This window comes from Passer montanus, unplaced genomic scaffold (assembly GCF_014805655.1).
Source record: "Passer montanus isolate IOZ18808 unplaced genomic scaffold, ASM1480565v1 scaffold80, whole genome shotgun sequence".
NCBI lineage: Eukaryota > Metazoa > Chordata > Aves > Passeriformes > Passeridae > Passer > Passer montanus.
In genome coordinates this window covers 343782-356757 of record NW_024373257.1, presented here as the reverse complement: position 1 = coordinate 356757, position 12976 = coordinate 343782, and the positions used below count along the sequence as shown (strand labels likewise).

Here is a 12976-nt window from a genome sequence, read left to right as displayed (position 1 = left end):
TCATGGATACCATCTAGCAAACAATAACCCGATCGTGTGATTCAAAGGTGAAATTCAACATGTTCCAAACACAAATAAGGCACAATTTTTCTTACTAAACTGCCAAGCTAATTGCTGAAAAGTCCAGAAAATCATTATGGTCTATGATAGGCACTAGATGATTTCTTGAGTGCTTTTTTGCCTCAATTCTGTGGCTGCTAAGATTCTTTGAGAGCCTCCTCCCCTACTCCCACCAGACTCTGACTCTAAATCTTAATCTCTGTGACTGTGCTCATTAACTGTAGTAACTTTCCACTGAATGCTAAGAATGATTCCTTTTGTTGTTTTTCTGCAAGAACAGAGGAGGTGGAAGTAGCTTTTGGTTTATAATGGATGACATCTGAGAGTGGGGTGAATTGCTCAGAAACATTACCAAAAAAGAAAGTGACATTTTCTATAATGTTGAAGTCTCTTCTAGTCTGATTTGAAGCACTCATTAATAAGAAAAACTTGTTCCTCCAGGTCTAAGGCATGTCAGATTTGCATGGCAGCATGCACTGGGAACAGTTTTGTGAAGCATCAACAATGTCGGGTTAGGATGAGAGCTTACTATAGTGCATGTAGGAAACCAAGAGTTGTTCATAGCAGGCTGGCAGCGATGTTAGGGGATGATGATTAGTTTTAGTTGGTGCTCATCCTGTTTTTTCAGTCAAATGCAGATTCCCTGTATTCACTGTGGTGTGGTTTATTAGGATAGTCACCTTTTGCCCCTTGCTTACAGATTGTTACTACTTGGGAAGAAGGCTGTTGGTTTCCTTTGAGTGTAAGATGCTGGATGCCTATTTGGCTTTTGTGTGCAGTTAAAGGCTTATGCTTTTAAGTTGAAATGCAGGAGTAGTGAGCTAAATCAGGTAACCTGAATGTACTCTGACCTTTTCTATGGGCTTTGATACCACAAACACAGGACACTATGAATTACATAAGCAGTCCAAGAAATCCCTTTCATGCATGTAAGTTGCAGCAGTGGTGTAAACTGGACATCAAGCTAGTATCAAACTTGTTGACAACAAATGTCAATATGACATTTCTTGTGGAAGGAAAGGGAAACCAGCGTATTAGGAAGAGCCTTATACCTTTTCAAACTTTAGAACTGGGTGCATCTGGAAATCCTGAACTTGGAAAAACAGTCCAGAAGGACATCCTCCCCTGCATTTACTCTTGCAATGTATGTATGTTGTTGGCTTCAAGGCCCCATGCCATCCAGTATTCATGGCTGTAGAGAGCTAACTCCCTTATAGGTTTGTCATGCCTACTTCCTGATCAGGTAGATCAGTCCTTATTGCACTGGCAAAAGGCACTTGGTCCTTGGGAAGGCCAGCTGACTTGCCAGACAGGCTGTGCTCCTATGGAGAATGGCATCTGTTCAGTCTCCCAGGATGGAGTTTTTCCTTTTCTTGTTGAGAGCACTTATGTACACTTTACCTGTATTCTGTTCTGACATTCCTGAATGCCAGTGCCTACTATCAAATCTGCTAATGCAAATATTTATCCAATTAAGCAATTAATGTGAATTATTAGAGGTTGAAGTGAAATACTACAGGTATACTTCAAGCACTTTTTAAATGGTACTTGAACGTAGCTGATGAGAGGCACAAGCACTCTGGTATTAGTAGCCTGCTTTATTAACATATTCTTCCTCAGTTCATTTATTTAAACTTTCTTAACTACCTGTACACTGTTAGGCATTATTATTTATAGCATTGTCTGCCTAGAGAAGGCTGTTAGTGCTAATGTGGTTGGCAGAGGAGATAGGTATGAGCAACAGAAGGGCAATTTAAAACTTCAAATTCACAGTGTAACTGCTGGTGTAGCAAGCCAAGTGATACATCAGAAATGGACAAAACCAAACATGCCATTCACATACCCTGAAACTTCTCACCACCTTCAAATTTTCAGACTCCCCATCTTTTAGATATGCCACCACCTAAGGGACTCACCTTCAAAACACACCTGACATTTTGGACAGAACATCAGCTACTCATGCCCTGTACCATGGCACAAAACATAAAAAACACCCATTCTATTCCAAAGAGTGCTGGTTTTCTGCAATGCTATTAGACCCTGGAATGACTGTAATGTGACATTTAAGACAGAAGTAGCATGATTCGAAATTTTTCAACAGTGTGTTTTAGTACATTGGGTTATTTTCTGTTTTGAGCAACTCTTTCCATGTTCATGAGGGGTTAATGAGGAGCAACGTTTTATTTCTTTGGCTTTTTTTTCCATAAGGTAAAAATGTAAATAGACCCATATAATTTGTAAGTATCATAAATCATGGCACCCAAAACAGTGACCCTGGGTTCTCAAGGTTAAACTAATGAGCATAAAATTTGCCTTTTTGCATATCTGTCTCAACCAACACTTACATTCTATAATGATGGCATTTGTGTGCAAGAAAGAGGTAAGAAAAAAGTGTTTCTTCTTGTAACAGAGTTTGTAATTCACAGGGGCTCTGTGATTGCTCCTGGAGAGTTGACTTGTGTCTTGTGGCAAACCTTTGTATACAAGTTAATTTAAGCCCTTTTTCTCTGTACCACCAGGAGGGATGACAATATAAGATGTTGTAGAAAACGGTAAACAACAATTGCTAAAAATAAATTGATTGTGTGTGCCTTGCGTTTGTGATCTTTCATCTGTTTTAGCTCAATTACTAAACAACAGGGATTGTAACTATGTAAACAGAAGAAACAAGGATACTTGCAGCATTCTCATGTGTTGCATTATTGCTTGTGTCAAAATTAAAAGAATATTTAGAGGGAACATCCAGATCATAAAGTCACATCTCCGGAATTCACAGACCACTGTGCTGTGGGTACTTAACAGAGATTACTTTTCTGTAATTGTGCTAATGGAATAGCACAAGACCTGTGTTCTGCACTGTTGTGCTTTCCTTCATGTAAAACAGGTGCCTGTTTTACAGAAGATTTTGCACTGGTATCTTGCTTGAAGTGACAATGTGATGGTTCTCAAGCTCATCAGATGTGTGCAGCGTGGTTAGGCTGGGTCCAGATTCTTAGAGCAATGACATTGGGTTATACTGAAACATTCTGATAAATCAAATAATTGCAAGTTAGAGACTCAGCAAAGTTTGCGTCTATTCTTAGTTGCTCATATTCTTGTTCTTTTTACAGTTTATTTTCTGTTCTGTGTTTTAAAGATCTTGTTCATCTCTGAACTGAATGCTATCTTTCTGCATATAAAGGAGATATTTTCTTTTCTTGATGATGAACAAGCAATCTGAAGTGTCAAAATATACGTTCCTTAAGAGCCAGGTGAATAACGGACCAAATGTTTCTATGATGTTAACTTAGTCTCCATCCTCTCAGTCCTATTCTGAAGTAGAGATTAAACTGCATATGTCTCTTTGGCAGCAGTGAATTCGCAGGTGGTTCTGAAATCCCTGCAACTTTTGTGGGAAGGACTGAAATATCCTTCAGAGATGGCTTCATCTTAGAGTTTTAAGAGATATTTAGGCATTTATTTTCACCTTTGGTGTTTTCCTTTTTAGTCAGTGATTGCTTTATGAAGCTAGCAAAATCCCTCACAGGACTACATATTCCATTAATCCCAGGGTGAGGACCCTGAATTGTTAAGAGCTTGCTGCTTCTTGCAAAAATCCATGACTAACCAAGGAATTATGTTGCTCCAGTTTTTAGCATCCCTTAAAGGGCAGTGCTTTGAATTTGCTGAAATGGATAGGACTCCTATCATCAGACTGATTTTTAAAAGGAGTTGAGATCTGATTGCTTGGCATACCAATGTAATGGGAGACTGCAAAGCACATGCTTTTGGAAGGAGGTCTGCAATCCTCTGCCCATCACTGTAAGTGTGGACTGGGGCAAGAAGAAAAGGGGTCCCGCAAAGGTTTGTCTTGTTCATCCTTTGCAGTCCTGGTGTGACCTTTAGGCCAGCAAATGCACCTACTGAACTGGGTAGAACATGAACAAGTCTTTTTAATAATTAGAATCCCAGGATATGGTCATTTCACAGCATCAGTGAGCCTTTCCTGGAACTGGTGCCTTCAGACAGAATGTGCTTAAGACATTTATTCTTCCCCTAAGTGAAACGCATTGCTTTGTGGTAGATTTGCCCCACTTCCAAAGAAAACAGTCCTTCCTTTTGGGTGGACTGCATTAGTGTTTTCCTGAAAACTGTTTGAAGTGGCTTCTATCCAGAGGGATGTTCAGTTCAGAGGGGTGGTCTGTGCCATGACCAGCTATCTCATTTGAGCTGTGCTCTCATTCTCAGTAGATCCTGTGCTGTTTTGGTGCATAGGATGGTGCATAGGTCATTTAGTGAAAACAGACTCCTTTCTTCACTCAGGGAATCTGAGATGAGTGTTTCATCCGGGCAGGGAGATGGCAAGATTAAGCCGTTTTTCTGGGAAGACTGATGCGAGAGTGCTTACCTGTGTATCCTGGTGCATCTGTTGGCATGCAGAATTGCAGAAAGTCAAGCAGCAGAAAGAAAATAAATTAGCAGCTTGTTTCCCCCCTCACAGGATCTTGTCAAATTTTGGTAGTTGAAGCCCTTGGGGATCCTGCAAGTGCAGCAGTAACTCAAAGGGGAAGAAGGTCTGGATTCAGCCAAGGATGTGAACACTCCCAGACAGGAAAAGTGCATGTGTGAGAACTGGATGTAATTTTTGTGCTGGTTGTGGTTTATGTTCATCTTACCACAAGTCAGATTCCTCATCCCTTGGCTACAGGGAGCCTCTTCTGAGACAGTAAGATGCCTTTTGAACAGTGTTAGAGTTGTCATGGTATTCTGCTCGCGGTAAGGGCACTGTGAGATTTCCACCATCTGTTGCCTCCTCCTCCTCCCCCTTCCAGTTCTGTAGTGTTTTGCAGGATGTGTTGTGAGTGTGGTAGCTAAGATCTTCCCAGGTCCATTTTGCATATGTGCAGGCTTACAGTCATCTTTAGAAGGATGAGTCTGTGTGGGAGGTCTTGACCAGGTTCTTTTGAAGAATATATCTGTATCACCTGTCTGTCATTTCATTATTGGTGTGTGAATTTATGATCTGGTCTTCATTCTTGTAATGTCTCAAACTCCAGGTATATAGCTATAGATAAACACACACACACATTCCCATCCACTGGATTTTGTGCTAGGAGAAAAGTAGAGAGAAGAACCTGTGCCATGTGACTAGTTCTTGGTTTTGTGGCCTTGAGCTCAAGTTAAGCCCATTCTGTAGGATAATTGATCTCAGCCCATCTCCTGCTAAATCTTAGGTGGTGTTTGCCACATATTTGGCAGTTTAAAGCACACAGTTCACGGTGCACAGCATGAAAACATAAGATGCTCACTTTGAACAAATTTGAAATTTTCACATTAGGAATATATGGTTAGGAATGTTCACAGATGTCAAATTTTGTTTTAAATAGGATTCTTCAGATGGTTGCACAATAGACCTCTTTGTGATGAGCCATGAGAAAATCAAGAGTTTAAGCTCCTTGAAGCATCACACACCATTTCTTTGGCAAACCTGGGTATCTCTTTTGAAATTTGAAATGAAGGTTTAGACTTCCAGCTCAGGAATCAGTACTTTAAAGCACAGACTGAATTTTTTTTCCTTCTCTCTGGTAATAATTTGAAACAACCTCTTGTGAACCCTTCTTTTCTCTCCTCCACAGGAATTCAGCTCTCCTAGTTTGTGGTCCAGCATTTTGCCAAGTTGATGGTAGTCTTGGAAGATGACATTATATTTATCACATTACTAGTGTACAGTTCCTGCAGCAAGTAGTTGACACACAGTGGACATGCTTGAGGTGATTTGTCTTCTCCATGAGGTGCCACCCCTGCCACGAGGTCACAGTGTGAAGCCAAGGGTTTCATTGCAGTGGGAGGACTCTGAAGTTGCAGGTGCACAAACCAAATACATTTGGTTCCTCCTCGACCTTCTGAACCCATATTTTCATGGGTTCAGAAAGTTGAGGAGGAATCAAAAGTAAAATATGTAGAATGTCTTTAGCATTGTACTGCTGGGTATAAAGGGTTGAGCAGAATTTTACACAATTAGCTGAGTGGCCTCTGAGATTGATAGGGTTTGGGTGTTTATTCTGTATGCTCACTTGGGTTCAGGTTTTGTTTTATCTTTGTTTTTAAAGTAAAATGTTTCATACTTATTTTGTAATTAGATGTTAATAATGGATTATTTATAAGGATTAGCGCAAGAGAGATTTTTGGTGAAGCAATGTCGCTATAACATCAGGTGTTAGAAAAAGTAAATTCTGTAATGCTATTCAATCTGCTTCTCTTAAACAAAAAAACAAAATTCAAAAAACCAAAAAAAAAAGTGAATCTTGCACTATCTGTATGACAGATTTTTATTATTAAACAGAAATAAAATTCAGCTGCTCCAATTTCAATTATATAAATTTACTTTCCAAGTATATAATTTTCTCTTTGTATGAGCATAAGAAATAGTTAACATTATTTAATATAATGTTTGTAGTTTAATGTTTATTAATATTTAATTTACTATTGAATTTAGTATTTATTACTATTATAAACATGGTTTAATATTTATTATTCAGCTGCTGTATTTTTGGCTCCAATGTATAATTACTCTGTAATTACATCATTCCCTGAAGCAAAACCATGATATAGTGCTATATGAAACAAAAATGTTCCTATCTTGGAAACAGTGTGTCTAAAGTTGTCCCTTTCCCTGAATATCTGGAAACTACCTGGACTATAGACATTTATGTAGCTGGATAATTCAGTTGATAATTTCAGTTTTTCCTCACTGTGGCTATCTCTGAACTCCCTGCAGGCATCAGTTTCCCTGAAATTTGTAGAGATGTCAGTACCTTTTCCTCTCTCTCTGCCCTGTTTGGGACTGGCCTTGATTCAGGCTGGGACTCCTGGTTAGACATTGGACAAAATGTGCAGAGAAACAAGCTCAGGCTATCCTTAGGAAGAACACACTGGGAACTTTGGTTGGCCCTTCCCAGCTTCATCTGTCATGGAGACCTTAATGAAAATGAAGGGTAGGACATTCAGACTTGTGAAACAAATAGGTTTTTGCATGTGTGACATGTTACTGTAAAGCCCACAGGCAATAGCTCATGTGAGGTATTTTAGGATTCGAGAAGCACTCTCCATCTGTTTGGTTTCAGTCTTGCATATTGTTATTTTACACAAGGTAAAAACGCAAAAAAAATTTTTCTAAGTTTTGGGTTTCAGGATAGGCCAGAATTTTCTGTGTGGAAAGTCACACGCCTTCTGTCTACTGAATGGTGAAGGTTTTTTGGTTTTTTTTGAGGTGGTTTGTTTGAGGGTGGTTTTTTGCGAAATTACTGAGGGCAAAGTCACACGCCTTCTGTCTACTGAATGGTGAAGGTTTTTTGGTTTTTTGAGGTGGTTTGTTTGAAGGTGTTTTTATGTGAAATTATTGAGGGTTTTTCCTGGCTTTTATGTTTTACAGGTTATCAATCTGATCTACTTCATACATTCATATCTCATTTCTCACTCTTTCTGAAGGTGTTTTTATGTGAAATTATTGAGGGTTTTTCCTGGCTTTTATGTTTTACAGGTTATCAGTCTGATCTAGTTCATACATCATATCTCATTTCTCACTCTTTAACATGAGATCCGTGTGCCTCCCAGGTCAAAACCTATATATTATACATATACCTATATATTATAATACCTAATACAAAAGCTCCTGGCTTTTGCTTTCCCTCTCTCTCCTGAAACTTAGTAAATTAATTCAGAGGTTCATGGTGTGAACCTATGTGAAAGTATTGTCTTAGTAATGGCAATGTTTTTTTGTAAGTGCATGTTTTGGCAGAATTCAAAAAGCCAGGGAAAGTTTCTTACTGCACAAGTCTCTCCTAAATGTTTCATGTGTTTGCTTATGCACAGATGGGCCCTTTCTTCCCTGGGTTCAACATGATTTTGGTAAATGGGAACTTACAAAAGCAACAATTTTTGTCTTCCTGACAATATAAGTTAGGTAATTGCCCATACTTCTTTTGCTGCCCTCAGCAGACTGGATGCAGCCAAAATATCAACATTGTGTGGTAAGAATAGAAATATTTCAAGGTGAGTTTTGTGATAGCAGGTTTAAAAAAACCCTAAAAATCCCATTTTTATAGTATTCTCTCTCACTTTCCAAAACATCCTATCACTACCAAAATGGGAATATTTAATGTTCTATTTTAATCATATAAGCAGGATTCAACCACTATAAATTGAATATTTTTCTTCCTGTTTTTAGCAGCATAACAGATATCCTCATTTTAGAAATATTTATCAAAACAATTCCAATGCAAAACCTGAATATAACTAATAGAAGCTTATAAGAATAAAAGGCAAAGGAAGTTTACTCAGCCTAATGCCATTTTTACACCTCTGACTTCAATGGTTAACTTTCCCTACACATACACAGTTGCACATACCAGCACCATTTCCGTGGTGTTTGCTGTAATAAGGTCCCACCTTTCTGACAGAAGGTAAATTTTCTCTGTCAAAGTGCTTGTGATGGTCATTTTCTGTGCCCTTCAACATGCTGGTAATGTGGTACAAAGTCACTTTGAAAAGCAGCCTGTAATCACAATTCTTCAAAAATAATCTGATTCAAGAAATACAACATTACAATGTTATTAGCTAGAACAGCTGTGAGCAAAAGAAAAGGAAGAAACCAGTGATAATTATTGTATTTCGGTGTGCATGTGTGTGTCTTCACAGACATACATGGACATTTTAAATAAGGTACTCGTGTACCAAGTGTGTGTCTGTGTGATGCTCTTGTGCTTGGTGCTCACGGCAAGTACAAAATAAGTAGCCTTTATAAGATACTTTTGTTAAAAGCACAGTAAAAGCCCAGGTTTTGAAGTTTGCTTTTGTTTTCAGTGAAAATGTATGGTTAGTAAGCAAGGATTATCTAGGATATGTTATCTAGTGTAAGTTAATTTGTTACCCCACATTAATTGGTCTGGATATCTGAGACCGAAACTTCTTAAATCTTGCTGCCATTTCCATTTCCAATTTACTTGTGGGTTTTTTTTCTCTGCTTGGTGTTTGTGTGGAGTGCCCAATGTCCATGAGTTGTGAAATAAGCAGCAGAGGCTACAGTGAGAACTACAGAATAAAAATGTACACCTTCAAAGTGCATATATGTTAATTTTCTTTATGGGTATTTTTGACAAGCGTAGATTTGTTGAGACATTTGTGTGGGAGTGTTCACCTCAGTGTTGTTTTTCTCTACACATGAAAATAAACCACAGACTTTTAAATATCCTGAGAAAAATTTCTTCAAAGACAGATCAAAGGTCTTTACTAATGTCTGAGGAAGCTGCTTCTCTTGTGAACTCACGTCTATGGAGAGCTGGTTAAGACAATCAAGATCATGATTCCATTGATTTGATCATTTGCAGCCTGCTCTGAGAAAAGATGCCTTGTTTGAAGAAGGAGGAGGTGGGGGAATCCACAGATGCTCCTAATTTTACCGGGAAAGTCATGAATAAAATAACTTTTTAAAACCAACTCTGTTGGGTTTTCCCCCACTATACTCTGCTTCAAACAGTTGTCTTAAACAGTGCATGTGTAAGAGTTTTGTGTAAGAATGAGTCAATTTACATTTTTTTATCAATTTTATCTGCTTTTTGTGGCTGTTGTGCTCAGTGAAATGTCCAGGTATGACTTTCACATCACTGAAATTTTACATCTTTGTTTGCCTGTTTCTTTGTTTTTGTTCCATTTCTGTTTGTTTGTTTTGGGGTTTGGTTTTTTGCTTCTTGGTTCTGGTTTGATTTGTCCAAAAATCTCTTTCTATCAAAACAACACAGAACACATATGATCTAGGCTTTGAAAGTTTGTGAACTGGAATTCCTACACTGGAATTCCTCACCTTTAGATAGCATTCAGGAAAATAAATTTATTTTTATCCTTTAAGGCCTGGGTTTTCTTTCCTATCTGTTTCTTATGTCTGTTTGCTTCGTGAACTGCATCTTTTATGATTCAGACCAATTTTTATAGGCTTTCTTATAGCAGAGAGCTCTTAACTCTTAGAAGCTGTTGAGAATAGTGTTTCTCTTTTGAAGCATTTTACTGGTTTTGTCATGCTGCCACAGGGCATCTGTGCGTCCTAGGTGGGACTTCAGGCTTGTATGTAGACCTAGGGTTTCCAAGTTGGTGGGTTAGGGGTTTTTTTGTTAGTTCTTGGTTTAAGCCAAACATTTTTATGCCCTCTCCACCAATGACTGTGTTCTACTGCTACCTAGAAGTTGGACAATAATATTTTGTTGATTTATCTCATCATAAATGAAATAATTTAATTTTCTTTTTTTTGTAGCTGTTAGGGTTTTCTTTTAGCTGTGGACTGGATTTTTCTTGTATATCCTAAAGTTTTGATCTTCATTACATTCCGTGATTTGGTACTTTGGAGCAATACCAAGGTTTTCTTTGTAGTCTGTGATACAAACCAGTGTGATATTGTTCTGTTATTTTCTCCTTGCTTGCTTTTCTCATTCATGACAATACCTCAGTATGTAACAGCAGGCTAACATGTTTTTGTCTGACTGGAATAATCCTTAGCTGCACAGAAAATTTGCTCTGGCATTTTCCTCTTTCGGCTGCAGCTACAAAATAACAACACATGCATGGCCATGGAAGATTCCTCAACTCATTCCCCATGCTCACATCCTCTGGGTTTAATATTCAAGAGGAAAATGTGGATAAATATCCAAAATATTTTTCCCAGGAGTTTAATGAAAGTATTATCTCTCTCAGATCTCCAGTCCTCTCACTTTTCCATGCAGATTTCACCTTATTGTCTATGGAATATAGCGGGTTTAAGTTTGGGGCTTTGGTGACAGGAAGGGATGAATGGCAGGAGTTCCCTCCTCGCCTCTGAGCTGGGAGTGCTGACTGGCACTGCCCTGTGTCCTGCTTATGCAGCTCCTCATATGCTGCCATAAGACTCCCGTGATGCCTGTGGACGAATTGCAGAATTTTGGTAAGAGTGCGCTGGGGTTACAAGGTGATCCTAAGAAATTTTGAAAACATTAATTCCTAGGCTTTGGCGGAAGTGGAAGTAAATCTTGTGTTGGTCTTTCAAATCAAAACTCCTTTTTGTGACAGGAATATGTATTTCTGCTTTTTCTTGCTTTGGAGTATTTTTCTTTTGTTTTCTCTGTCTTCTTTTATTTATTCTTTTTGTTCTTATTAACATCTTATTAACATCTAACCTGTTGATCTTATGGCAGCAGGATATTTTAAATTATCTGCTGCTTGTTCACCTCCACACAAATGAACACACAGGAAATGCGAGCTTCCATGGAGATTCTCAAGTCAGCATTGCAGTTCATTTTTATTTTTTAAAGAATTCTTTTCATTAAAATTGATTGTTAGCTTAAGTGAGTGAAAGTAAATTTACAGTGATGGCTTATATTTTTCTATACTGTTCATATTAATTAGTGACTGTGCCTATATGCGTCTGACAGGAAAATGTGAAAAGCACAGAATTTTAAAAGAAACTGCACAGAGTGAAATTCATTTTTGTATGTTTTCACATTACATGTTTGGCTAGCCGTGATACTCCCTATTATCTATTATAATGCCTTACAGTATTTGCATAGGAATATGCCCTATTCTGATGATGAAACTTTGGAAAATGCAATGAAAATGCAGTAGAAACCTCAGCCTTCTAATAGGAAATTTCTTGTAAGCAGTGAAGTTAAAATGCCTCCTCTCAGTGAAAAGGAAGTAGGGTAGAGGTCAGTGAGCCAGGTAAATGTCCCTCCTCTCTGTCACTAGCTGTGCTTTCTTCTTCTTTTCCCCCCATATTGGAAGTTTGGTCTTTAGGCCATCACCTGTGTTTTAATGTAGGGCAGGTAGAGAAAAAACCCTGTCCTTTCACTGCTGCGTAAGCACCCCACAGTTTTGCCACGTGAGGTTCACACAAAAAGGCAAAAGTTGTTGATTTGTGGCTGCAGCTGTGACTTCATCCTGGTTCTGATGGTACTGCGGCTGAGTCCTTGGGGAAGGGCAAGGCGTGTGGTGTAGAGCACATAGTGTTGTTTGCTCCTCTCTTTGTTTTTCAGCTTGCTCAAATAAAATATGTGTCTGAGCAGCTGCTAGCCCAGTGGCTAGTGAGAGTGGAGGAAACAGATCTTGCAGATCTAAATGAGAGCATCTGTGACTATTTTGCAAGAGTCTGATGTTCAGAGAGGTCTGAAAGGAACACCAAGGTCTGGATGCCTTCTTCCTCATCCCCACCCTTCTAAAGGCTTCTCTGGAAAGCCCACTTGAAACACCTGTTTATCCTTGTGGAAGAATGGTACTTAAAATGAAAGCAGAATCTTTGTATTGCCCAGCGTAACTGCTTGGCACCAGTTATCCTACATTTTGGTGTGGTTTTGTTACAGGTGTGGTGGTGCTGGAGATGTGCAGAAAGCTTGTCCACCAGCCCCTGATGGCCAGTGACAAACAATGTGGAGCTAGGCAGGAGCAAGGTGGGACCTGGGGGACACAGCAGGGGCCCTCCTGCTGCCTGTGTTCAGCCCTGCAATTATAATGACAACTCTGGGGTGGGAACTGCTCCCTGGGCAGCAGTTACCATAAGTAGGGTGGTCTGCCAGGAGAGCCCTGTTGAAATTGCTTTTTTGGTCTTGGTGGCAATTATAGTACATTTCTGCTGGTGTTTTCCTGGCAGCTGAGGACAACTCTACAGTTTTTTTAGGTGTGTTGAGGAGGGCATGAACAAGTGACTCCAAATGTTTGCATTTAACATGGAAGTCCTTCCTGATGAAGCAGTGAGTCATAACCTGCAGGCACAGATCCATAGCTTGCTGCTTAGCAAGACTTCACCAAAATTATTTTATCAGAAGCTTTATATTAGCTCCTGAGAGCACTGTGCCTCTTCTGCACATAAATAATGCTAATTTCTTATACATTAAACCAGTGGGATAATGCCACTTCTGACAGT

The 12976-nt window shown here is 39.0% G+C and overlaps 2 protein-coding genes across 5 annotated transcripts in view; one reads left to right on the top strand and one right to left on the bottom strand.

Moving 5' to 3' along the window:
- CMSS1 (cms1 ribosomal small subunit homolog) overlaps positions 1 to 12976 on the top strand; it is a 225793-nt gene that overhangs the window by 83648 nt on the left and 129169 nt on the right. The gene's annotated exons all lie outside the window — the stretch shown is intronic.
- Positions 1 to 12976, bottom strand: part of FILIP1L (filamin A interacting protein 1 like) — a 192160-nt gene that overhangs the window by 82024 nt on the left and 97160 nt on the right. The gene's annotated exons all lie outside the window — the stretch shown is intronic.